General features: G+C 47.2%; 1 protein-coding gene across 2 annotated transcripts in view; it reads right to left on the bottom strand.

Moving 5' to 3' along the window:
- Window positions 1-26,200, bottom strand: part of MAP3K7CL (MAP3K7 C-terminal like) — a 177,051-nt gene that overhangs the window by 12,793 nt on the left and 138,058 nt on the right. The window lies entirely within an intron of this gene.

Below are 26,200 nucleotides of genomic sequence, written 5' to 3'. Positions count from 1 at the left end.
AATTGTTAACATTGTATGAATTTGACCATATTTCTTGACTCCATTAAAACTTGGATATATTACAAATATAGGAGAATATATTGTTGCTTGAGGATTATTTAGAATTCCAGTACAGCATACAGATCTGGATTTACTAAGACTTCACACAACGCAACAAAGTGCAGTTTGCGAGGGTGCTGGGCTGTGTTGCGTGAAAAGGAGACAGCAGAACCTGTGCCATATTTACAAAGATTTGGCGCAGTTCTGCTCTGTCCTAATGATAGTGCACTTGTGGCTGCCTAGCGCCAAGCAGGGACCCTGGTGTCATGTCTCAAAGGTGCTTTTGTTAAATCAATCAATCATTTGTAAAGCGCACTACTTACCCATGAGGCTCTCAAGGCGCTGTTGGGGGGGGTGGATGCTGCTACTGCTCAAAAAGCCAGGTCTTGAGGAGTCTTCGGAAGGTCAGCAGGTCTTAGGTCTGCCGTAAGTGGATGGGGCGGGTGTTCCAGGTCATGGCGGTGAGGTGATAGAATGATTTGTCACCGGAGGTCGCTCTTCGGATGTGGGGGACTGTGGCGAAAGCGAGGTCGGCGGAGCGAAGTTGGCGGGTGGGGGTGTAGAAGCTGAGTCGTCTGGTCCAGTGTTGTGGAGTGCCTTGGGTGCATGGGTAAAGAACTTGAAGGTTATCCTCCTATTGACGGGGAGCCAGTGCAGGTCTCTAAGGTGGGGTGTGATGTGAGTGTGGCGAGGGATGTCGAGGATCAGGCGTGCAGAGGCGTTCTGAATGCGTTGAAGTCATTTCAGGAGTTTGGCCAAGGCTCCTGCGTAGAGGGCATTTCCGTAGTCCAACCTGCTGCTGATGAGGGCCTGGGTGACCGTTCTTCTCGTTTTGGTGGGGATCCACTTGTAGATTTTGCAGAGCATGCAGAGGGTGTTGAAGCAGGAGGAAGAGACGGCGTTGACCTGCTGTGTCATGAAGAGGGTTGAGTTGAGGATGACCCCTAGGTTGCATGTGTGGTCGGTGGGTGTTGGGGCTGTTCCCAGTGTGGTCGGCCACCAGGAGTCGTCCCAGGCCAAGGGGGTGGATCCGAGGATGAGGACTTCCATTTTGTCCGAGTTCAGCTTCAGTCGGCTGTTCTTCATCCACTCTGGGACGGCTTTCATTCTTTCGTGGAGGTTGGTTTTGGCAGTTTGTGCATCCTTGGTGAGGGAGAGGATCAGTTGGGTGTCATCGGCGTAAGAGATGATGTTGAGGTCATGCAGTCAGGCGACGTGGGCGAGCGATGCAATGTAGATGTTAAACAGCATTGGACTGAGGGATGAACCCTGGGGTACGCCGCAGATGATCTCAGTGGCTTCGGAGCAGAAGGGGGGAAGCGGACACTCTGTGTTCTGCCGGAGAGGAAGGCGGTGGTCCAGTCCAGGGCCTTCTCTTGGATCCCAGCATTGTAGAAGCTTGTGCGAAGTGTGTGGTGGCAGACCGTGTCGAAGGCGGATGACAGGTCTAGGAGGATTAGGGCCACGGTTTCTCCGTTGTCTAGCAGGGCCCTGATGTCATTGGTGGCGGCGATGAGGGCAGTTTTGCTGCTGTGGTTGCTGTGGAACCTGGACTGGGACGGGTCCAGGATGCTGTTCTCCTCGAGGTGGCAGGTCAGTTGTTTGTTGACGGTCTTCTCGATGACCTTCGCCGGGAACTGGAGCAGGGAGATGGGCCGGAAGTTCATGAGGTCCTTGGGGTCCGCCTTGGGTTTCTTGGGTAAGGTGTTCATCTCGGCGTGCTTCCAGCTCTCCGGGAAGGTTGCTGTCTCGAAGGAGATGTTGATGGCTTTCCGGAGATGGGGTGGGATGGTGGTGCTGGCTTTGTTGAAGATGTGGTGTGGGCATGGGTCTGACAGATATCTGGAGTGGATAGTGTTCATGATTTTGATGGTGTTGTCGTCGTTTATGTTGGTCCAGGAGAGCAGGCGTTCGGTGCGGATGGTGGTCGTAGGGGAGGAGGTCTCAGTGGTTGCCGGGGCGGTCGTGGCATTGATGCTGTCGTGGATGTCCGCGATCTTGTGACGGAAGAAGGTGGCAAGCGAGTCGCACATGTCTTGAAGGAGATGTTGATGGCGTTCCGGAGATGGGGTGGGATGGTGGTGCTGGCTTTGTTGAAGATGTGGTGTGGGCATGGGTCTGACGGATATCTGGAGTGGATAGTGTTCATGATTTTGATGGTGTTGTCGTCGTTTATGTTGGTCCAGGAGAGCAGGCATTCGGTGCGGATGGTGGTCGTGGTGGAGGAGGTCTCAGTGGTTGCCAGGGCGGTCGTGGCGTTGATGCTGTCGTGGATGTCTGCGATCTTGTGATGGAAGAAGGTGGCAAGCGAGTCGCACATGTCTTGTGAAGGTGGGATGTCGTTGGTGTTGTAGCTGGCGTTAGAGAGTTCCTTCACGATGTTGAGGAGCTCTTTGCTGTTGTGTGCATTGTTGTCTAGGCGGTCTTTGAAGAAGGCCCTTTTGGCGGATCTGGTGAGGTGATGGTGTCTGCGGGTGGCGTTCTTGTGGGCTGTCTGGTGTTCGTTCACGGTGCCAGCTCTTCTCTAGTTTTCGGCAGGTTTGTTTGGAGGCCTGGAGGTCTTCAGTGAACCGGCTGGCTTTCTTGCTCGTGTGGCTGTTGGAGGGTTTCTTGAACGGGGCAAGGGTGTTGGCGCGGTCGTCGATCCAATGTCTGAGTTTGCGGGCGGTGAGGTCGGGGCCGGTGGGGTCGGCGGGTGGGCTCCGGGCGAGGGTGGTGGTTAGCTGGTCTTCGGTGACTTTGCACCAGCAGCGGCAAGGGATCTGTTGGGTGCCATGGTGCGTGGTGGGTTTCCAGAAGGTGAAGTGGATTCAGCGATGGTCAGTCCACTGGAGTTCAGTGGTGTGGTTGAAAGAGATGTGGGGGCTTGCGGAGAAGATGGGGTCAAGCGTGTAGCCAGCAGAGTGGGTGGGTGTTATAACGAGTTGTCTGAGTCCGAGGTTGGCGAGGTTGTTGATCAGGGTGGTGGAGTTGGTGTCGTTGTTGTTCTCGAGGTGGAAGTTCAGGTCCCCGAGGAGGATGTAGTCCGTGGAGGCGAGGGCGTGTGAGATAATGAAGTCGGCGATGGAGTCGCTGAGCTGTGGTCGGGGTCCGGCAGGTCTGTAGACAAGGGTTCCTCTGAGGGTGTTGTTGCTTTCAGTGTGGATCTGGAAGTGCAGCTGTTCGGCGGTGCTGAGGGTGTCGTCGGTGTTGGTCGAGACTCTGAGAGTGTTCCTGTGGATGATGGTGATTCCTCTTTCTACTCCGTTGGTGCGGTCCCTGCAGGTGATCTTGTAGCCTTCCGGGATGTCTATGGCGATGTTGGGTGCAGGGGAGGGGTTCAACCAGGTCTCTGTCAAGAAGGCGACGTCTGGGGAGGTTGAGTCGGGTAGGTCCCAGAATTCAATGGCCTGTTTGCATGCAGAGCGGGTGTTGAGAAGAATGCATCTGAGGTAGTTGGGTTCTTTCCCGGTGGGCGGGTTGGTGAGTCGGGTGCTGGTGAAGCTGCAGTTCCGGCAGGAGAAGGGTCCTTGGGTGCGCTTCGGGGCGGCCGGAAAGCAGCTGTATATTCGTCCGGTGTTGAGTGCGTGGAGGGTGCTGGCATCGTAGCGGTGTCGGGTGTCGTGTCAGTCGCGGGGGCCAGGGGTTCTGGCACTGGGCGCGGTCCAGGAGTGGACGGACGCAGATGGGCTTGCCTTAGGTGCTCCTTCGGCGCGCCAGCGTCACGGCCACCATAAGAAAGGGAGATGGGAGAGAGGAGCAGCTGGGAGGCGGGAGTGGACGTATGGGCGAGTGGGGGCAGCGCCACAGGAGACGCAGCAGCGGGAAAAATGGGGGCGAGGGAACAGAAGGCAAAAAGAGGGTACAGAGCACAGAAAACAACGGGGAAGGAGGAAAAACGGGGCAATAGAGTACAGACCGGGGTTGCGGGGCTGCAAGGGACGCAGCGGCGGGAAAACCGGGGCAAGAACGGTGAGGGAACAGAAGGCAAAGAGGGCACAGGGCACAGAATACAAAGGGAAAAAGGAGGGCAAATGCAACAAAATAACAGTAAACAGAGGAGAAGAGAAACAAAACAATTAAATAATAAAACAGGTGCAATTCAGTACAAGCAAACCTAAGGCCAGCCACTGGCCACCGGGGATGAGGCGCAGGTGGTAGCCTGCGGGTGGAGGAGGGCCTCAAACTCGCGGCAGTGGCAGCAGCAGCAGCAGCAAGTAGGGAAACACAGGCACAACAGGTGGTGCTGTTGCAGCGTGTGAGTGACCTGCCTGGAGCAGGGTCAAGGGTCGCTTTGGTTTGTTGTGGGCAGGATCGTTTTTGTGCAGGAAGGCATACCTTGCTGAACAAAAACTAACTTTTAGGCTATTTTCTCTTTGACTCTCAAAATGCAGCACCCATACAAAGAGGAAACAAGAATTGGCAAAGCCAATAGGTTTGGCGTTGGCTGCCAACCTTTGGGAAATTCTTGTTTTGTCATGGTTTTTGCAAAACAGTATTGTTCAAGAAGCTGCAGGGCCTTCATCAATCTAAAAAATAAAAAGTGGCTAAAGACAAAAATGTTTTTGGGTCTCAAAAAAAGCACGCATTACCATAGCAATCCAAGGCACTGAAGGGAATAGTTTCTACAGCAATGTGCTCTTGTGAAAGGTCAACATGTCTTAATTCATAGTGAAGTCAGCTAATGGTTGAAGTGGGCTGTGGCTTTGCCCATTGATGCCTGCTCAAGTTGGTGTAAGAAAAATGGGAATGACACAACCACAGGCAAATGGATGACATGCAGTTGAAATCCTCTATAAATAAGTATGTCATATACATATTTTTAATAAAATCAAAAGGGTCTTGGCTAACAGAGAAAAAACAATCGTTCTGTCAGCCTCTTGCTTTAAGAAAGAAAGAAAGAAAGCACGCAAGAAAGAAAAATGTGAGAATGAAGAAGACAAGAAAGACAGAAAGCAGGGAAGAAAGAAAGAAAGAAAGAAAGACAGCAAGAACGTAAGAAAAATACAAAGAATGAAGGAAGGAAGGAAAGACATGAAAGAAAGAAAGGAACACAGAATATAAAAAACGAGAAAAAAGAAGGCATAGAAGAAGAGAGAAAGAAGGCAAGAAGAAATTAACAACAAAAAAAGAAGGGACGAAGGATTTAAAGAAAAAAGAGAAAGCATGAAAGAAAAAAGAAAGCATAAAAGAGAAAAGAAAGCAGGACAGAAAGAAAGAAAAACAAAAGCATGAAAGAAAGAAAAGAAAGATAGAAAATTAAGGAAGGAAAGAAAAAGAGGGAAAGAAAAAGAGCATGAAAGAAGGAAAAAAGAATGCTAGATTGAATGAAAGGAGGCACGAATCAAGGAAAATGAAAAAGAAGGGAAAAAAGAAGGCAAGACAGAAAGAAGGAAAGAGAACAAATAAGAAAAGAAAGAAACAAGGAAGAAAAGAAAGAAAGGAAGAAAGAAAGAAAAGAAAGAAAGAAAGAAAGAAACAAGAAAGAAAGAAAGAAAGAAAGAAAGAAAGAAAGAAAGAAAGAAAGAAAGAAAGAAAGAAAGAAAAAGTTTTACAAGTGCTGAAAATTAAACACCATAAAGGCCAGTTTTCTCTCTGGGCAAAGTTCATTAAAAAACATTTGGTGAAACTGAGTCCAGAATAAATATGCTCTGAAGAATTGTGCGCTTATGGAAGGGAAGAAAGAAGGCAAGACAGAAAGAAAGGAGGAAAGAGAACAAAGAAGAAAAGAAAGAAACAAGGAAGAAAAGAAACAAGGAAAGAAAAAAAGAATAAAAGACAGAAAGAAAGATAGAAAAAAAGAAAGAAAGAAAGAAAGAAGGAAAGAAAGAAAGAAAGAAAGAAAGAAAGAAAGAAAGAAAGAAAGAAAGAAAGAAAGAAAGAAAGAAAGAAAGAAAGAAAGAAAGAAAAAGTTTTACAAGTGCTGAAAATTAAACACCATAAAGGCCAGTTTTCTCTCTGGGCAAAGTTTATTAAAAAACATTTGGTGAAACTGAGTCCAGAATGAATATGCTCTGAAGAATTGTGCGCTTATGATCACATCCTAAAACAAAGGACAATCTAAAAGGAATTTACAACACCATTGGCAGGAGACAGGAACTAATAAAACTAGCATGTGCCCTGTGCAAGGAACCATTCTGCTATCACAATATGCTCTAAACACAAAGCAGCACTAAAGTAATTATAAACGAAAAACAAAAACACCCGCAGTGGAGGGACTACCTAGTATGCAGGTGTGCTCATTGTGAGAGCGCAAAATGCAGCCACTCAAAGTAAAGTTAACCAGTGTCTTAAGTATCTAACCCATTGGTCCATGTTGTATGCTGTAGTGGGCGGAAGCAAAATGGGAATGACACAACAACAGACTGTTAGAAATGGGGTATCAGGTTGGCAGATGTATGCACCCTGGACAAGCTGGAACCACAATCCAAGTCAGGGTAAGTCGCAACACACCCTACATTATGCTGTGCTCACCCTCTGGAAGTCTGGAACAGTCATGCTTAACTTAAGAGGCAGTGTGTAAAGTATTTGTGCAACACTTCAAACAGTAACACAGTGAAACACCACAAAATGACTCCACACCAGGTTAGAATCATATAGAATGGTTTTACAAATGAAACAGGACCAAAGTGACAAAGATCCAACAAGTGGAAGTCAAGATATGATTTTTTAAAGAATAAATGAAAAATAGCGCTAAGAATCAATAGGAGCTTTAATGGGACATCTGGTCGCTCTGGAAAAGTCAAGAATTCATGCCAACCGCAGTGGAGCGTGGGCTGGATACATGAACCCACTTGGGCCCACTGAACCAAAGTACCTTGAGCTGGAATGTGTCGTCGACGATGAAGACGCAAGGTGAAACTGGAGTGATGTGTCGGTGTCGAGCCACGCAGTGGATGAGATGCGTCAATTTTCTCTGCGCAACTGTGGGGATGCTTTGGAACCGAGTGCGACAGGCTTATTAAGAATGCAATGCATGGAGGAGGAGCTTAGCGCGCACCCAAGATGGTCGCGTGAGCTCAGAGCTCCCGGACCTTCGCCACCTCCAACGACTATCCTGCAACTAATCCTGATTTGGACGACGGGCTGTTGTGGTCAAGAACCTGCTGATCACTTATCCGTTTGCGAATTTCGATTTGGTCTCCGGGAACCGAAGATATGGCTTTTGAATGTTGGCGGCCTGCTCCATGGCACTGCCCCGGGCTTGCCTACTCTGCCAGGCGGGTAGTAATTGAATAACAACGGCCTGCGCTACCCTCCCTTGCCCGGTCTTCTACTTTCGGTTTCGATTCTGACGACCCTACGTCATTGGCCTTGCCTTGGTCGCCCTGGTGGCTTGCTTCACTCAACTATTCGCAACATCGCTCGGAGATCTGGACTTTCTTGCTCTTTGCCTAGTGATTGGTCCTCACTTTATTCTCTGAGTTTCAGCGGGCACATCGAGTGTAGCCATTTTCACTAGGTCTCAGAATACCCTCCGGGGCACACGACCTAAGATGGCTACCAAGCCTGAAGCAGAGAGGCGCAAGACCAGACCGGCAGCTCGAGGAGGTTCTGTCCAATCCAACGTCATGGACCGATATATCCTCACTAAGAGCTCTCCGAGCGGAATGGCTAAACCCCCGGCCGGCCTTGAGGACGAATCCCTACTGGGTGATGACCCGTCGCTGAAAGACGTCATGTGCGCCATTGCTGGGATGAAGGCCGCGATGGGACAGCAGTATGAGGCCCTAACCCACAAGCTGGACACTGTTGCCATAGACGTCAATCTGATCAGGGCGGATCTTGCAAAAACCAACGAAAAGGTCAAGTCTCTCGACCTGAAGACTACTAGTCTTATCACCGACGTCTCTGACCTCCAGACGGAGGTCGGTAATCTGAGATCCGCCCGTGACTATCTCTCCCGTCGCTTGGACGATTTTGAGGGCCGAGCACGACGGAACAACGTCCGACTGGTCGGTGTCCCGGAGAAGACGGACTCGTCAGCTGTGGATCTACTGGTGGAGGACCTTGTCCTAAATCATTTAGCGCCCAAGGGCCTGAGCAAGTTTTTTGCAGTTGAACGGGCCCACCGTGTCCCGGGTGGCCCGCCCAAGCTGGGTGCCTCTCCGCGCCCCATCATTGCGCGGATTTTCAACTTTCGTGACAGAGATGTGATACTGCAGGCTTCCCACACATCAGGCCCCACGGAATATGAGAACGCTGCGGTCAGCTTTTACCCGGACTTCACCCAACAAGTCCAGAAACAGCGGCTGGGATTTCAAGGAGTGAAGAAGAGACTGAGAGACAGGGACATGAAATATGCCATGCTTTTCCCGGCTCGATTGCGTATCGTCCATAACGATAGAACATATTTCTTTGACCATCCTGCAGCGGCTAATGACTGGTTGGACTCGCTGCCTACGGGACGAGGGCGATTTGAACAATCGGAACCTTCCGGTGGAGCGGAGGGCGGCCCGACGGAGCAGGAATAGGGAGTGACATCGGCCCCCGGACCAACGCTTTGACTTTCGGCAGTGGTTCGCTGCTATATTGATAATGATTGCTACTCCATTGTCTTACTGGGGTGTGGGTGAGGGGTGGGTGAGACTTCCTCCTTTGGGGTTCTTTTCGTAGATTAGTTGTATGTTAGGGCGACAGGCACGCTGCGAGTTGGGGTGGCTTTTGAGTCTAATGCAGGGGTGCGGGGTGGGGGGTATGATGTTGTTCTGGGGGGTTGGGAAGTTCAGGGATGTGTTTCTTTGTTTTTTTCAAGGCATAATACTGATGATCTTCTGTGTTGTGGTGTCGCGGCTGGTGTGGGGGGGGACTTGGGGTGGTCTCTGGGATGGGGGGTAGGGGACTACGAATACTGTGTTGGAATGTAAATGGTCTGGGAGACAGAATTAAACGGGGAGTGGTCTTGCAGTTATTGAGACGCTTGTCCCCTGATGTGGTTTTGCTTCAGGAGACGCACTTGCTGGGTAATACGTGCCACGCCATGAATAGGCGTGGCTATCGTCTCATTGCACACTCAGGTTTCACTTCTGGCTCCAGAGGGGTGGGCATTCTAATCCGGACCTCCCTCCCCCTCGCTGTTGACAACATTATACTTGATGATAGAGCGCGGTACGCCGCCATTGTGGGGCGTTGGGAGGGTAGGGTGGTTACATTATTTTCTGTCTACATACCCCCAGGTCTTCAATCTACGACCTATGCAGATCTGGGGAGAGTGATTCTGGGAGTCCCCGAGGGTTTGCTTGTTGTCGGGGGAGACTTTAATTCAGTAGTGTCTGGGATGTGTGATCGTTACCCTCCCCGAGTTCTCGCTAAGTTCCAATCCTGGCTTGGGGACTTCCTGGAGGCGCTGGGGCTGACCGATTGTTGGCGCTTACATCATCCTGGACAACAACAGTATACCTTTCACTCTGGGGCCCACGGCAGCCTTTCGAGATTGGATTATGTTTTGATGCCCTCCTCCCAGACTTCCCGTATAGGGGAGGTGAAACATCTTGCCAGGGGTATTTCGGATCATTCCCCACTGTGGTTGGTTGTGAACGCACATGGGGGTTCGGAGGGTCGTGTGGCCCCGATCAACCCATGGTACCTCCGTGATCCTAAGATTAGAGCGGAACTACTTAAGACAATTGATCAGTACTTTGCCGAAAATGTGGGGTCAGTCTCCTCTTCTGTCTCCTTGTGGGAGGCGTATAAAACTGTGATTCGGGGGCAGGCCCTCTCGTCGATTGGCAATGTTAAGAGATGTAGACGAGAGGAGGTTGTCCGTCTTGAGACTGAAATTACCGTTCTTGAGGGAGAGTTTGATGCTGGGGTCTCCCCTGAGAGGCTTCATCTGTTGGACCTAAAACAACAGGAGTACAGAGCTCTGGTGACTGATGCAGCGAAGGAGATGAGTCGTGAACAGCAGGGACGTCTGTATGATGTGGGTGATAAGGCTGGGAAGTTGCTTGCTTGGTTGGATAGGAGAGAATGCGCGAGTCGAGTGGTTCCTGTTATAGTTGACGCGAATGGTGACAGTATCACGGACCCTGCTGGGATTGTTGAGAGGTTCGCCGATTATTTTCGGGACGTGTACTCCCCTGTGTCCGATAGACCGGAGCAGGACTCTCACATGCTTTTACGCGATATTTCGCTACCATGCTTGTCTGATTCTGAGAGGGACCTGCTGGAAGCTCCGCCCACGGCGGATGAGGTTGCGACCGCTATCCGTTTGATCCGCTCCGGGAAGGCCTCGGGCCCTAATGGACTCCCTATAGAACTTTACAAGCTCCGTCCGGATGTGCTAGCACCATATCTGCGATCTATGTTTTTGGAATCACTGGCGGAAGGGATTCTTGATCCTGACCAGAGATTGGCTTCCATAGTGGTTATTCATAAAGAGGGTAAGCCTCGTGACCGCTGCGAATCATACAGGCCTATTTCCCTAATAAATGCTGAACCCAAGATCCTGGCCAAAGTTCTTGCTAATCGTCTGGTGGCTGTTATAGGCGATCTGGTTTTATACCACATCGCAATACGGCACTTAATCTTCGGCGCTTGCATGGTGTCCTCGCGCGAGCGGGGACATTGAAAGAGTCGGCCATCTTGGCGTCTTTGAACGCCACCATGGCGTTTGACACGATTGAATGGCCCTATCTTTGGGCGGTCCTTTCCAAATTCGGGTTTGGGCCCACCTTTATCCGTTGGGTTCGATTGCTTTATGCAGCTCCCTTAGCCCAGGTAGTGGTGAATGGACGTGTCTCGGCCTCCTTTGCTCTTGGTAGAGGTACGCGCCAGGGCTGTCCGTTGTCCCCACTCTTGTTTGCCCTTGCTTTAGAGCCACTGGCGGCTTGGCTGCGATGGGAACCATCCATGAAGGGCATTCGATGGTCTCCGGAATTTGAAGACCGTGTATCTCTGTATGCAGATGATATCCTTTTGTACCTCACATCGCCCCGAAAGTCGTTAATCGTCCTTTTCGACGTTTTGACTTCGTTCCGTAAAAATTCCGGCTTAGTTATAAATTGGTCTAAATCTTGCGTTTATGTTCTTTCCGTTGATACTCCTCTCCTGCCCCGTGATTGTCCTATTCCGGTGGTACTAGATGGTTTCAAATATCTGGGAATCTTTGTCACCTTGGACCCCACACTTCGGTATGAGCGCAATCTGCTGCCCCCTCTCAGACGCCTTCGGGCGGATGTCGGGACTTGGAGCAGACTCCCCCTTTCTCCCTTGGGACGGGCTGCGTTGTTTAAGATGATGTCGCTCCCCCGATTCCTTTATGCGCTTCAAAACACGCTTGATGTAGTGCCAGCGGATTATTTTCGTGAGATTGAGAGTCTACAGCGGCAATTGTTATGGGGGGCCGTCCTCGCATCGCCCTCTCGAAGCTTACTCTCCCCTGGTACGATGGCGGCATCGCTCTCCCGGACATTCGTCGCTATTACTGGGCCTCTCAATTGTGGACCATCAACCATGGCACCTACACTCCCCCACTAAACCCGGCTTTTGCGATGGACAGATGGTTGCTACCCGGTGGGGACTACAATAGGGCTCTATATGCGAAATCGGCTGGAGAGCCTCTAACGGGCCCCACCAAAACAGCAGTGCAGGTGTGGCGTAGAGCTACGGCGGCCACGGGATGGGCTGACAGGCCGACCCGGGCTACCCCACTATATGCTTCGGATAAACTGGGCTCCCTTTGGCAATCGAAGGGATTTGATCGGTGGGACATGATCGGGATCAGTAGGGTAGATGACGTATGGATCAAGGGCAGGGTCAAGACGTTTGAGGAATTGAAAGTTGAGTATGGGCTGAATGATAAGGAATTTTTCAGATATGCGCAAGTCCGGCATGCGGTCTTGTCTGTTTTTCCACTAGGCTCGGACGTGCCGGAGGCGTCCCCGCTCGAGGATCGGATTCTGGATGGCCACGTTCCTGATAGCACGATTTCGCTAATTTATAAAAAGTTGATCAACACCAGGACTGATCTGCTAGATAGTCTTTGAGGGTTGTGGACCAGTGATGGTCTAGAACTCGATGATGAGGACTGGCAGTCCGCTCTTTCTTCCCCGAAGGAAGTGGCTATCCCGGCACGTCTTCGGTTCGTTCAACTAAAAATTTTGCATAGGGTGTATGTGACTGGCCCACGTCTGGTTCGAATGGGATTTTCGATGGATGGCTTGTGCAGGCGCGGATGCGGTATGGTGGCTACGTTCCTTCATATTATTTGGGAATGCCCTGCTGTGCTACGTTATTGGAACCGCGTGCATGAAGTAATGAGTGAGGTCACAGGAGTGCGATTAATGCCTGAAGCGCGAAGATGCTTTTTGAACGTCTGGGAGCCGAATGACTACAATCAAGCGCAGCTCCGTTGGGCGACCTTGGGCAACATGGTGGCCAAGCGTGATATTGCCCAATTGTGGGGCGCTCAGAGGCCTCCGACACTTCTGGGGTGGACACAAAACATGGATTGGTGCATGTTTCGAGAAAAAACTGTGTATGTTTCCCGTGGCAGACCAGGCAAGTGGGGGAAAGTGTGGACCCAATGGAACGCATACCGTGGATATATATGTACTCCCCCATTGTCGGACTTTGATGATGATTTGTCTTCCTCCCAACCTGACATTTCCTCCGCAGGAATATAGTTGTATTGTATATATTTTGGTCTCCTTCCCCCCCCCCCTCTCTTCCCCCCCCCACTTATTGATTGCACTACCGCTTGATTCTCTATGTACCCCCCCCACAGACCACGTGATGACCCGTTATAATGTACTGCCTTGTTTTGTATTGTTTTGTTTTTTTTGTTTTCTTGTTCTAAAATTAATAAAAAGTTTTCACAAAAAAAAAAGAATGCAATGCATGGCTGCTGCTCCCACAGTGGGCCATGGGTGGATTCCATAGGCGATGCACTGGTCCCGAAGGTGATGTGCCGGGTCCGCTCCACGCAACAACAAGGATGCACTGGTTCTCACTCACGCAAAGGCGAAGATGCACCAGTTCCAATGAGGATGCGTGGGTTCTGGTTGAAGCAGCACTTTATACCCACTTCCAAGGGACCAGGTGGGATGGCACCATTTGGCAGGGCAAGACTTGCAGCAAGCAAAGTCAAGGTGCTGTAGCTAGATGAATTGAAGTCTTTGATGTACCTGTGACTTAGAACAGGAGGCAAGCCAGCAAGCGCTTGTAGTCACTCTGGGTTCAGGTAATGCAGTTCCAGTCCTTCTCAACCAGGCAGGAGAATAACAGGAAGCAGGGAGGCTCAGCAAGGTAAAATTCCAGAAGAGCAGCAGTCCAGCAGAGTGGCAGTTCTTTCAGCAGCACAGCTGGTCTTCTTCCAGGCAGAGTTTACACAGGTCCAGAAGTGTACTGAGTTGGTGGTGTCAGAGGTCCAGTACTTATGCCCATGTGTGCCTTTGAGTGGGGAGGACTTTAAAGAGAGGCCTTTGAAATGCACAGAGTCCCAGCCCTTCCTGCCCTTTCTCCAGACTCATTACAGGGGCGTATGCAGCCCGTTGTGTGGGGACAGGACACAGCCTGTTCAAGTGTAAGGACACACACTTGATGGTATCTTCACCAATAACTCTGCATTAGCAAATTTAGAACCCAGGCCACAGCACCATCTTGTTTGACATTTGTATTAATCAGCCCAGTCCCTGTACCAATGCCCGACCAACCATTTTCCCCTCTTGGGCCTGGCACAACATTCATCCAGATCTCATCTCCAAATGTTTAATCATCTTGCTATCGGCACTCTCGGACAATGTAAACTTTGCCAACTCTTAATACACTCAGTGGCTGGACACTGCTGCAGCTCTCTGGCACCAGTGATAATGGTTAAATCTAAACGCTCTAACATTTCGGCCCATGGTTCACTGCTAAGCTCAGGGCCCACAAACAAAACTGCAGGAGGCCAGAGAAGAGATGGAGAACTGCTTATAATGAAGTTGAAAAGGCTAAATACAAGCTCTGTTTAGCAAAATATAAAGCTCTTGTTGTTAAGGAAAAAGCCTTCTACTTCAGTAAAAAAGATAGAAGAAGCCAATAATTCAACTAAAGAACTTCCCACTGCAAGCCAATACACTTTTGGGTAATCAAGTGCTTATAGAAAACCCTTTAACATAACATGCATCGGCTCCTCCCTCTCATCCTGGCCCATCAGGATGTGGATACCCATCAGACACACACTTAACGTCTCTTTGTGTGTGGCTGTATAAAGGGAATGCACAAAGCCCAGGTGTACCCCACCCCAAACGCGTATTCAGGACAGGCAGAAGAAACAAAATGGCTAAAGTAAGAAAATGTCAGCTTCCTAAAAGTGTCATTTTCATATTTACAATTTAAAATCCAACTTCACCATAAATTGGAGTCTTAAAATGTGATTCCAGAGACACCAAATTCGGGGGTCACATCTCTTCCCAATTTGAAATTACACCTATAAAATGTAATAAGGTAATCCCAATGTTATCCTACAGGAGAGATATGCCTTGCAATAGTGAAAAACACATATTAGAGTTGTTCCCTATCAGGACATGTAAAACTTAAAAGTACATGTCTTTTTAAATTGGTTTATGTTTATTTGTTTGTAAAGCGCTTGAATGCTGAAGCGTCTTGGCGTTGGAGTGTGAGAGCAGAATAGGGGAGGTGGCCAAAGCCAATAATTCAACTAAAGAACTTCCCACTGCAAGCCAATACACTTTTGGGTAATCGAGTGCTTATAGAAAACCCTTTAACATAACATGCATCGGCTCCTCCCTCTCATCCTGGCCCATCAGGATGTTGATACCCATCAGACACACACTTAACGTCTCTTTGTGTGTGGCTGTATAGAGGGAATGCACAAAGCCCAGGTGTACCCCACCCCAAACACGTATTCAGGACAGGTAGAAGAAACAAAATGGCTAAAGTAAGAAAATGTCAGCTTCCTAAAAGTGTCATTTTCATATTTAAAATTTTAAATCCAACTTCACCATAAATTGGAGTTTTAAATTGTGATTCCAGAGACACCAAATTCGGGGGTCACATCTCTTCCCAATTTGAAATTACACCTAAAAAATGTAATAAGGTAATCTCAATGTTATCCTACAGGAGAGATATGCCTTGCAATAGTGAAAAATACATATTAGAGTTGTTCCCTATCAGGACATGTAAAACTTAAAAGTACATGTCTTTTTAAATATGTTTATGTTTATTTGTTTGTAAAGCGCTTGAATGCTGAAGCGTCTTGGCGTTGGAGTGTGAGAGCAGAATAGGGGAGGTGGCCAAAGCCTACGTGGCTGTGAAAAGCCAGATTTTCAGATTTTTTTCTGAATAGCTGGAGATTTGACTGGCATCTCAGGGACAGAGGCAGTTTATTCCACAGCTTCGCCGCACAGTGTGTTATGGCTCGGCCACCGCATCTAGCTCGTCTAAATTTTGCAGGTTTTTTGAGGCCTTGAGTGGCTGATCTCAGAGCTCGTGAGGGTACATATGATGTAAAAAGTTTTTGGAGATCATCTGCACTCCCACCATTTATTGCTTTGTGTACCAGTGTCAGAGATTTAAATTCAATGCTCTGTTTAATGGGCAGCCAGTGGAGTGATCTAATTCCAGCTGAAGTTGGCTGTCCTCAGCGCAGCCCCAGAAGTAGTCTGGCTGCCGCATTTTGTAGGGATTGCAATTTTTGTAATTGAAATTAATCGATTCCCAAAAACAATGCACTGCACCCTGCTCATGGGCTGTCCAGGGCCTCCCTTAGGGGTGACCTATAATTACTAAAAAGGAAAGTTTAAGCCTGGCAAGACATTTAACTTGCCAGGTCGACATGCCAGTTTAAAACAGCATACACAGGCTCTGCAATGGCAGGCCTGAGACACGGTTAGAGGGATACGTAAGTGGGTGGCACAAGCAGTGTCGCAGGCTCACTAGTAGCATTTAATTTACTGGCCCTGGGCACATGTAGTGCACTTCACTAGGAAGTTATGGGTGAATTACATATGCCAATTGAGTATGAGACTATGTTACCATGTTTAGAGAGAGCACATGCACTTTAGCACTGGTTAGCAGTGGTAAACTACTAAAGTCAACAAAAACTAGGTCAGAAAAAGAGAAGGAGGAAAGCAAAACGTTTGGGGTGACCCTTCAGAGAGGGCCATTTCCCTTCACAGACCCATCAAAGAAGAGAGGTGGCTGAAAGTCCCTTTAAATATGTATAGTCTCCGTATAATCTTAGTAAAATCAAAAGGTTTTGGCTAGCGCTAGACATAAAAACAAGGCGAAATACATGTATTTCAGAAACACCAGTTTGGCACAAACCCATATTTGAAAGTCTTTGAAAAAATGGGTTTGCGTAAAAATAAATGGGTCGATGCACAGGGACATCCATGATCCACCCTGTAATGCCTACTTGACGCTTTCAAAGCTATGCAAAGTCCTGCATATCAGTCTTTGCATGTCTTTGTAAATACCAAAACAGATTTCACTTTGGAGCTGCACAAAAAAAGTGACAGAACCCTGGAGCAACATTTTAATAAATCTAGGCAACAGTATATACTCACGGTTTCAAATATCCAAAGCTAGGAATTCTGTTTATTTATTTTTGCAGTATTCATGTTCGTCAGATCTAATTCTGTGCTTGAGATTTAGATGAGTTTCACATTAATAAGGAATAATGTTAGAGTGAATACGTAATACTAGGTACATATGATACTTGTCCCAGTTGACAGAACTAAAAAAACCACACATAAGCACACTATACCTGTAGACATTACCTAAACTTAAAATTGTCATGTAAAGGTTGGTATTTTAGCTAGTGTAATATGGAAAAGAAGAAAATGATATATAAAGAAAGGCAACAGATCGCCATACGAGTGATAAAGTCCAAGTATGCAACTTCTGTACCGCACCCACAAAGGAGTAAATCTGACCGAGAATGTGCTGAATCACAACACCTGGGCTCTTTTACTTAAGAACCGGCTGATACTAGGAGGCAGTATTATGTTAAGGGAGTTGAACCAGCTGCAAATTGATCCGAGGGATTAACATGGCCTGATGACTCCATCGTCCCAAGTCTGCATCCCGCCCTCCCATTTCCTTGATCAGCCTCATCAGTATCTTTCTTGGCTTGGAGTTGCACAGTAAGTGATAGAGGTAGGAGGTCACTTGTGGATCTATTGGAAGCGGACCAAAAAGAAAATTGGAGGGTCGCAAGGAAATGACCTATCTCCAGGTTAAGACTCACAAAGTAAAGACTGCGACAAGGAAGACAGACGAGGAGGAAATGATGCACTCACAAACAGAACGCCGGTGATGTAAAAGCAGTAACAGTGACATCTGGGTATGTTACAGGAGTGTGGTACGTGACAGACAGGAATGTAGCCTTTACCCCGCAGTCTTTACTATGGAGGTAAGTAGCAGGCAGGGAAGTATATTTAATGGGCTATCTTTACTACTCATTACTTTAATATATATTACTAAATAATAAATGAAAAAGTAAAGGCACGTGTAGAGGTAAGGGAAAGTTAGAAGTGATTTTAGGTTTAAGTAGTGGAGAGAGGTAATAGGGATAAGAGTGATTTTAGGGTTTAGAGGTGGGTAGAGGTTAAGCGAGGGAAGGGTGATTTCAAGGTGTAGGGGTGGGTTGAGGTAAAGGGATATAAGGATGATTTTAGCGTTTAGGGGTTGATAGAGGTAAAGGGAAGTAAAGGTTATATGGGTTAAGGGGTGAGAAGAGGCGAAGGGACGTAAGGGTGGATCTAAGGTTCAAGGGATGTAAGGAGAGTTTAAATTTTAAAAAAAAGGGGGTTGAGGACATTAGCCCAAATTGTGTATAAATAAATATATATATATATATATATATATATATATATATATATATATATTCACTGAAAAAACCATAGGTTATAGACCATATATAGTTAGGAATTAGCATTTACAAAACCTTGAAAATTCACTGAAAAAACCATAGGTTATAGACCATATATAGTTAGGAATTAGCATTTAAAAAACCTTATTTTACTCACACAAAACCATTGAAATTCCATATATAGTTAGTTGCACTAACTATATATCGTGCATCCGCAATCCACTGCTGATCATGTCACATATTACATCATTCATGACATGGTCAGTGACATCACTGATGACATCACTGATGACATCTCAAATGACATCACTGATGACATCTCAAATGACATCACTGATGACATCATCTAGTGTCTGTGTGTTTTTGTAAAGTTTAAATATGTTTTACATATTGAAGAATGAGTGGATGTATAAGTGTCTGGATGAAGGATTTAGTAGGTGCGTGACTGACTGTATGAGTGAGTGATTAAATGTGTCTCACTGAATGCATGGGTTAGTGACTAAACTGTCTTAATTTGTGCATCATTATGTCTGTTGTTCTGTAAACTGCTGCATGTGTTGATCATTAGCTATACGAGAGGCTATATGTGTTATTAATTGGTTGCCCAAGTATTTCTATGGGAGATTGAGTTTGTGTAGGGGTGGCTGGAAGGTGTGTGACTCTATGCATAGATGTGTGAGCAGTTTATTCACTAGGTGTATGAGTTCAAGAGTGCATGTGGAAACAGCTACATGGGCAGTTGACTGTGTGCATGAGTGTATTGATGAGTGAATGGATATCTCAATGCTACATGTCATAGTAAGTACATATGTAAAACACAGTACATGTGAGAGTTGGCATATATAAATAACTGTGCATGAGAGCCACTGAATGAGTGAGTAGTTGTATCGATCATTGTGAACTTGTATCAGGGATTGTATAAGAGAGTAAATATGTGTTAGTATATGTTTCAATAAGTAAGGTGTGTTTAACTGTATAGTTGAAGAAATGGAGGTGAGATTGTTTCTTTGCATGACTGACTGGGTGTGTGAGTAACTCCATGGATGAGTGGCAGTGTGTGAGTGTCTGTATACACTGAGTGTATCTAAGGTTATATTAGAGTCTGAAGAGGTTTATCGTATTAGCACAAGAATGATGTCAAATGAGATGTCATCAGTGATGTCATCAGTGATGTCATTTGAGATGTCATCAGTGATGTCATCAGTGATGTCACTGACCATGTCATGAATGATGTAATATGTGACATGATCAGCAGTGGATTGCGGGTGCGCGATATATAGTTAGTGCAACTAACTATATATGGAATTTCAATGGTTTTGTGTGAGTAAAATAAGGTTTTTTAAATGCTAATTCCTAACTATATATGGTCTATAACCTATGGTTTTTTCAGTGAATTTTCAAGGTTTTGTAAATGCTAATTCCTAACTATATATGGTCTATAACCTATGGTTTTTTCAGTGAATTTCAATGGTTTTTTAATAGCAAATATCATAAGCTGTCGAATGTCAAGTACGTGGTAAGTGAAAACATTTTCGTGTTTATGCACACTGATCTGCTTTGAATGGTGCCCCCCCCCCCTCATTTCTATTAGGAGTACTCTCTCTTTGCAGATAGTGAAAGGTAGTTAACGCAGGCCTTTGCCCCCATTGTAATCCGTCGTGCCTGCTTCTCTCTCCATTTGATTGATTGTTATCCAAGTATTTACTGTTTTAGAATTAGTTCTCTTTGGTTCATTCTCTATTTACAAACAAACACAGAGTCGCAATACTCTGTTTAGTCTTTGCAGATAACGAAAAATCGTGTAAAAAAAAAGAAAAGGAATCGAGCAAAATCAGTAGGCCACTAATGGGATCTCTTTTTGACCTCGCTAAAATAGAAACATTAGGAACAACCCCTCATGACAAATACAAAACTAGTGAGATGAACTGAACTCCACACAATGATGGCTGCAAAACAGCTCGGCTCCGCCACCCACCCCGCCCAAAATAACGATAAAGAACGGCTGCCATGATTGGTTGCGGAATGACCACGACGGAGCTACGAAATGGTGCTGCTCTCATGCTAACCCCAGCTTCAGTCTGAAACATCCAGAAACACTGTAGACTACCAATTCGATCAGTTCCGGTAGCGCCCCAATGTAACCCGGTAGAGAAGAACTAGCCCTCCCCTCTTTGACTGATGGTTCTTGTTGCCTGTCCCTTCTGTTGTCATTTAACAGAACTATTTAGCCTGCTGAAAGGGGTTGTGTTCCGACCGCTGGTTGGTGGAGACATTTTGACTATATTCTGTACCTGCGTTGTCGCGTAATGCGTCATATGACGCGCCGCGTTAGCGCATCCGGAAGTCATCCGGGGCGCGCAGCGCGTAACGTAAGCATAACAAGTCATGTGACTTATTAATAAAACTTTTCATTGGTTCATTTTACTTTTCTTATTGTAATGATGAAAGGCTTGGTCATATGACCTAAAAATTACGCTTTTCATTACTTCCGAACATTATTTTTTCTTAAATATATGTTATAATGTTCCAGGCTAATGTACTTTCCCGGAAATTTTACAACTGTCCTGCAAGTAAAATATATTCTTTTTTCGAGAAAAAGAGCGTTTCTTCGTCCCATGACGGAGCCGTTGAGCAAATGAGGGTCGACCTGCTGTCTTAGTCGCCGATACGCCTGAATATGAGATTCTTATCGATCACTTTATGTTGCAGGAATAGAAAACACAACAGTCCTTGACCATTTATCTTTACTGCGTTCCTTCGTATTATACCTTTTACCCTTCATGTAATTGGTCTGCTTTATTTCACTTGCCTTTTAATGATTCTAAAACAGTCACTATTATTAAAAACTTTACCAATGTATATACTACTACCATGTTTTCTTTTAAAAACCTTTATTGTGAAAATTTCATTATACAAATACGAGCCTATAACCACGTGGGCCTGCCACAGAGCAAACTGTAATCGTATATGATGAATAGACATTTACACTGTAGAGGAACGTAACGGGCGGGCCATTAGGTTGCAAGAACTAAGGTGTCTAACAGTTACGGAATCGGTGGACGTACATTTTATAATTAAAATACGACAGGGCCAGTTACAATAAAATTATCTAGATATACATTTGCGGGCAAGTACCATGGGTGACGTTAATTCGAACTTTCAACAGTACAGTAATCAATAACACATCAGAACTTAATATCAATAGGGATGTCGAAATATTCAATCAATTCTCGTCCCCGCCCGCCATGTGCTTCAAAACTGCATACGTATCTCGTGATTTCAAGGTTCTGCAACCAGTACACAACAAGGAGTTACGAGTCCCATTTATTCCGGCGCCATTTTGGGCGAGGACGGGCAGGTCCAGGATATAGTCAAAATGTCTCTACCAACCATCGACTATGATGATGTTCATATGCTGTATTTATTAGAGTAACACTCATCTGTCCACATGAAATTAATTTGCCACAATCTAAACATGTCATTTTAATCTTTCCAAAGTTCTTCTAAATATTTGGGACCGTTTCCCTTGCCTCTGAAGCTCTCAGTGCCACTTCTTTGATGAATGTACTAGCAGGTCAGGGGTTCTCCTCCAAATCTCTCTTTTATGCAGCACTATAATTAATTGGTGCCACCTCTCCATATGACGATGCATGGTATAGTTACCACAACTATATTTTTTTTCGGTTCCTCTGGAGAGTTCATCGTGGCAGATGAAGCGTGTAACGTACCGGGCATTTACCTTTTTTTGCATGTACAGGAAAGGAAAAAAAAATCGAGCGTCCGAGTTCTAAGGTGTCCCAGGGCCATTTTAGTGGACCAGGCCCAAATCCAAAGAACAGGCCGCCATTTTGAGAGTCCTCTTGCAGCCACCTGTCGCTGTAGCATCAAGAGCAGCCGAAACTCAGCTGAATGGCAACTGAAACGGTAAAGGGGCGCCCCACTACAGCAGACGAGCCTCCACCTAGGAAGGCCCATTCACGCCGGCTCCCCCCCCCTTCGGGCACCCCACGCCGTTATTCGGAGCAGTATTGTAGGATGGCCACACCAGTGCGGCAACTTGCTAGACATCACCTCGGTGGTAACCGAATCTCAACGCCTTGTGGTGTCTCCTATTCAGAAAACATTGTTATGCTGCCTTCGACCTATTCGCCGCAAGTGCGCACACAACTCAACTGCATAGCTTGCTAGACACCACCTCGGTGCCATCCGGATCTTGGAATGTCAGCACCTTTTGGTGTCTTCTCTTCAGAAAATATTGTTGCGCTGCCTTTGGCCCCATTCGCACATCGGTCCGCTACTGACGCCATCTCACAGGCTAATGGGGCGCCCCATGCCGAGTTTCAGCATTGTAGAATAACCACACCAGTACAGCAACTTGCTAGACATCACCTCGGTGCCATCCGGATCTCGGCGCCCCACTGCAGATGAAGTGCCTCTCAACTATGAAACCACCACGGTGACATCCGGATCTTGGCGCGTTGTGCTGCCTTCGGCCTATTCGCACATCGGTCCGCTACTGACGCCATCTCACAGGCTAATGGGGCGACCCACGCCGAGTTTCAGCATTGTAGGATGACCACACCAATACAGCAACTTGCTAGACATCACCTCGGTGCCATCCGGATCTCGGCGCCCCACTGCAGATGAAGTGCCTCTCAACTATGAAACCACCACGGTGACATCCGGATCTTGGCGCGTTGTGCTGCCTTCGGCCTATTCGCACATCGGTCCGCTACTGACGCCATCTCACAGGCTAATGGGGCGACCCACGCCGAGTTTCAGCATTGTAGGATGACCACACCAGTACAGCAACTTGCTAGACATCACCTCAGTGCCATCCGAATCTTGGCATCTCAACGCCTAGTGGTATCTTCCATACAAAAAATATTGTTACGCTGCCTTTGGCCCCATTCGCACATCAGTCCGCAACTTAGACATCACCTCGGTGCCATCCGGATCTTGGCATCTCAGCGCCTTGTGGTGTCAGTCAGAAAATATTGTTGCGCTGCCTTTGGCCCCATTCGCACATCGGTCCGCTACTGACGCCATCTCACAGGCCAACGGGGCGCCCCACGCCGACTTTCAACATTGTAGGATGGCCACAGAAGTGCGACAACTTACTAGACACCACCTCGGTGCCATCCGGATCTTGGCGCGTTGTGCTGCCTTCGGCCTATTCGCACATCGGTCCGCTACTGACGCAAACTCACAGGCCAACGGGGCGCCCCACGCCGACTTTCAGCATTGTAGGATGGCCACACCAGTGCTGCAACTTGCTGGACACCACCTCGGTGCCATCCGGATCTTGGCGCGTTGTATTGCCTTCGGCCTATTCGCACATCGGTCCGCTACTGACGCCGCCTCACGTGCCAACGTATTTTCTCCGCATTTTATACCCTATGCCGCATAACAGGTCATGTGACTTGTTTATAAAACTTTTCATTGGTTCATTTTACTTTTGGTTTCCTAATGATGGAAGGCTTGATCATATGACCTAAAAACAACACTTTTCATTGGATGAAAACTTTTTTTTTCCCCCAAACGATGAAAGCCCCACCTTGTTTCTGGATGTTTCAGACTAAACTGGCGTCAGCATGAGAGCACCACCATCTCGTAGCTCCGTCGTGGTCATTCCGCGAGCAATCATGGCAGCCGCTCCCCACCAGAAGCCTGCAGGAGTCGGGGCCCCCAAAACGTTTGATGAATTCTCAAGGCGGAGGGGACGCTTTCGAGAATGGGGTCCAAGACCTAGCAGACAAGCGTCCGATTTCCAAGGTGTCCCAGGGCCATTTCAGTGGACCACGCCCAAAAAGGAAAGAGCCTGCCGCCATTTTGAGAGTCCTGTGGCAGCCGCCTATCGCTGCACCGCAAGAGTGGGCGCAACTCAGCTGAATGGCGGATTTTGACACAGTGGACCAAAAGCGGACGGAATGGCAACTGAAACGGTAAAGGGGCGCCCCACTAAAACAGATGAGACTCCACCTGGAGAGGCCCGTTCACGCCGCCTCCCCCGGGGCGCCCCACGCCGTTATTCGGAGCAGCATTGTAGGATACCAAAACCAGTGCGGCAACTTACTGGACATCACCTTGGTGCCATCGTTCTGCTGCCTTGGAACTATTCGCACAACAGTTTGCTACTGATGACCCACCCCCCGCGACGCCCCACGCCGTTATTTGCTGGGTGGCAACTTACTAGACATCACTTTCGTGTCATCTAGATTTCGGCGCGTTCTGCTGCCTTGGAACTATTCGCACAACAGTTTGCTACTGATGACCCACCCCCCGCGACGCCCCACGCCGGAAATCTGGACGTTGTGCTGCGTTGGGACTATTCGCACAGCCGACCGCTACTTCGTTGTTTTTCCCTAAAAATGTTTATATGTTATTACTATTTTTGTTTTCTTGTATATATTTATAAATTATTAAAGTTTTATAATCTTACTACTTTGTCGGAGTGCTATATATTTTTAATGTGACACATAATTGTAAAAACTTTGATGTACAAAGAGTCATCCCTGGAATCTTCCGCTTCACGCTCGGTCCCCTCCCCAATCACAATACAGGATGGTTTTCAGATAATAGCAACGCTTCTGCTGTGACGGATCTCATCGAGTGTGGGCCTTGATCTACTATAACTCCTTTGAAGAGGGGTGATTCTTTACAGCTGTGGCCATAAACTACATCTGCAGGGCTAGCTGATAGCCTAGGACCGGCCTGGACAATCGGACACAGAGGAAAAGGAGTGTCAGAGGGTGCGGTAGTGAATAGGGCGAAAGGAAGGTGTCGGGCGGGCACAGGGTGTGATTCTCAGGGAAGAGCAGCGCAGATGGGGGGAGGTTTATTACCCATGCATAAGACAGAGAGCGGGGGTGACCACTGCCTGGGTGAGATGCTTGCGAGGGTGGGGAGCCATGCTAAGGATCGACAGCGTGCACAGAGTGGGTCTGGTCAAGGCATCTAAAATGGCTGCCGTGCACGACAAAAGTGTGGCATTTGAAAAAAGACAAGATGGCGCACACAATGTTTTTCAACAATTCCTGATTTCCTTCGAATCGAACGTTAACAGACGTTGGGGCATATTACCAAAGTTAAGCGATATTTATCCCTAACGATGCATTGCAAAGATTTTTTTACCGTCAGAAATTATCGCAGATAAACCTTGCTATTATCAAGGTTTATCGCAAATACGATAAAAAACGACCGCAATGCATTAATATCGCTGAAAACTCAGCGATATTCATGCATTACCGAGCTAATGCTCTTAGCCATGTTATCCACCTCCCATTGGATAACATGGCTAAGAACTGCTCAGGGCAGCTGTTACTTTTTGGAGATATTCGCGCTTATCTCGAATATTTCCAAAAGTTGATAATAGGAGATAGCGATGTTAGCGACTGTTTCCAGTCGCTAACATCTTGGCATGCCCACTTTGCATGTCATTAGTGATAAATATCACTCACATGCAAAGTGGGACCCAAGATGGTCGCTATCTCCTACTAGCCGTCGCTAACTGGTGTTAGCAACAGCTAGGTAATACAGATATAATTTTATCTCCGCGAAGCGGAGCGCTGTTACAGATATATATCTTGTTTTTGAACGTTAATTTCTCAAAATGCACTGAAGCACATGTATTGAGACATAGCAAAGGCACATCGGGCTACCAGTCCCTAGGAGATAGCGATGTTAGCGACTGTTTCCAGTCGCTAACATCTTGGCATGCCCACTTTGCATGTCATTAGTGATAAATATCACTCACATGCAAAGTGGGACCCAAGATGGTCGCTATCTCCTACTAGCCGTCGCTAACTGGTGTTAGCAACAGCTAGGTAATACAGATATAATTTTATCTCCGCGAAGCGGAGCGCTGTTACAGATATATATCTTGTTTTTGAACGTTAATTTCTCAAAATGCACTGAAGCACATATATTGAGACATAGCAAAGGCACATCGGGCTACCAGTCCCTAATATTTTACCAAGTTTCGTGCAAATCCATTCAGCCGTTCGATTATTATTATTATTATTTTTTTTTGCCCCGCGGGGCCCTTTTAAAACCTCCACATCAAACCTAGGGGGTCAGCGAGGATCTACTATGCCCCCTTATGGTCATTTGCCCCTTCGCTTTGGCCTCCTCTTGTCTCTCGATCCTACCGAGAGACAAGATGGCGGCCGCTACGTACTGTTTGGAATGTATACAGACACCGGAGAGCCAATCAGCTTCGCTTCGCAAAGCTCCGTAACGCGAAAAGTACGCGAAGCGGTGCGCTGTTACAGATATATATCTTTTTTTGAACGTTAATTTCTCAAAATCCACTGAAGCACATATATTGAGACCTAGCAAAGGCACATCGGGCTACCAGTC

This window comes from Lissotriton helveticus, chromosome 8 (assembly GCF_964261635.1).
Source record: "Lissotriton helveticus chromosome 8, aLisHel1.1, whole genome shotgun sequence".
Classification (NCBI taxonomy): domain Eukaryota; kingdom Metazoa; phylum Chordata; class Amphibia; order Caudata; family Salamandridae; genus Lissotriton; species Lissotriton helveticus.
The sequence above is the reverse complement of the archived record's forward strand: the minus strand, read 5'-3'. Positions and strand labels throughout refer to the sequence as shown.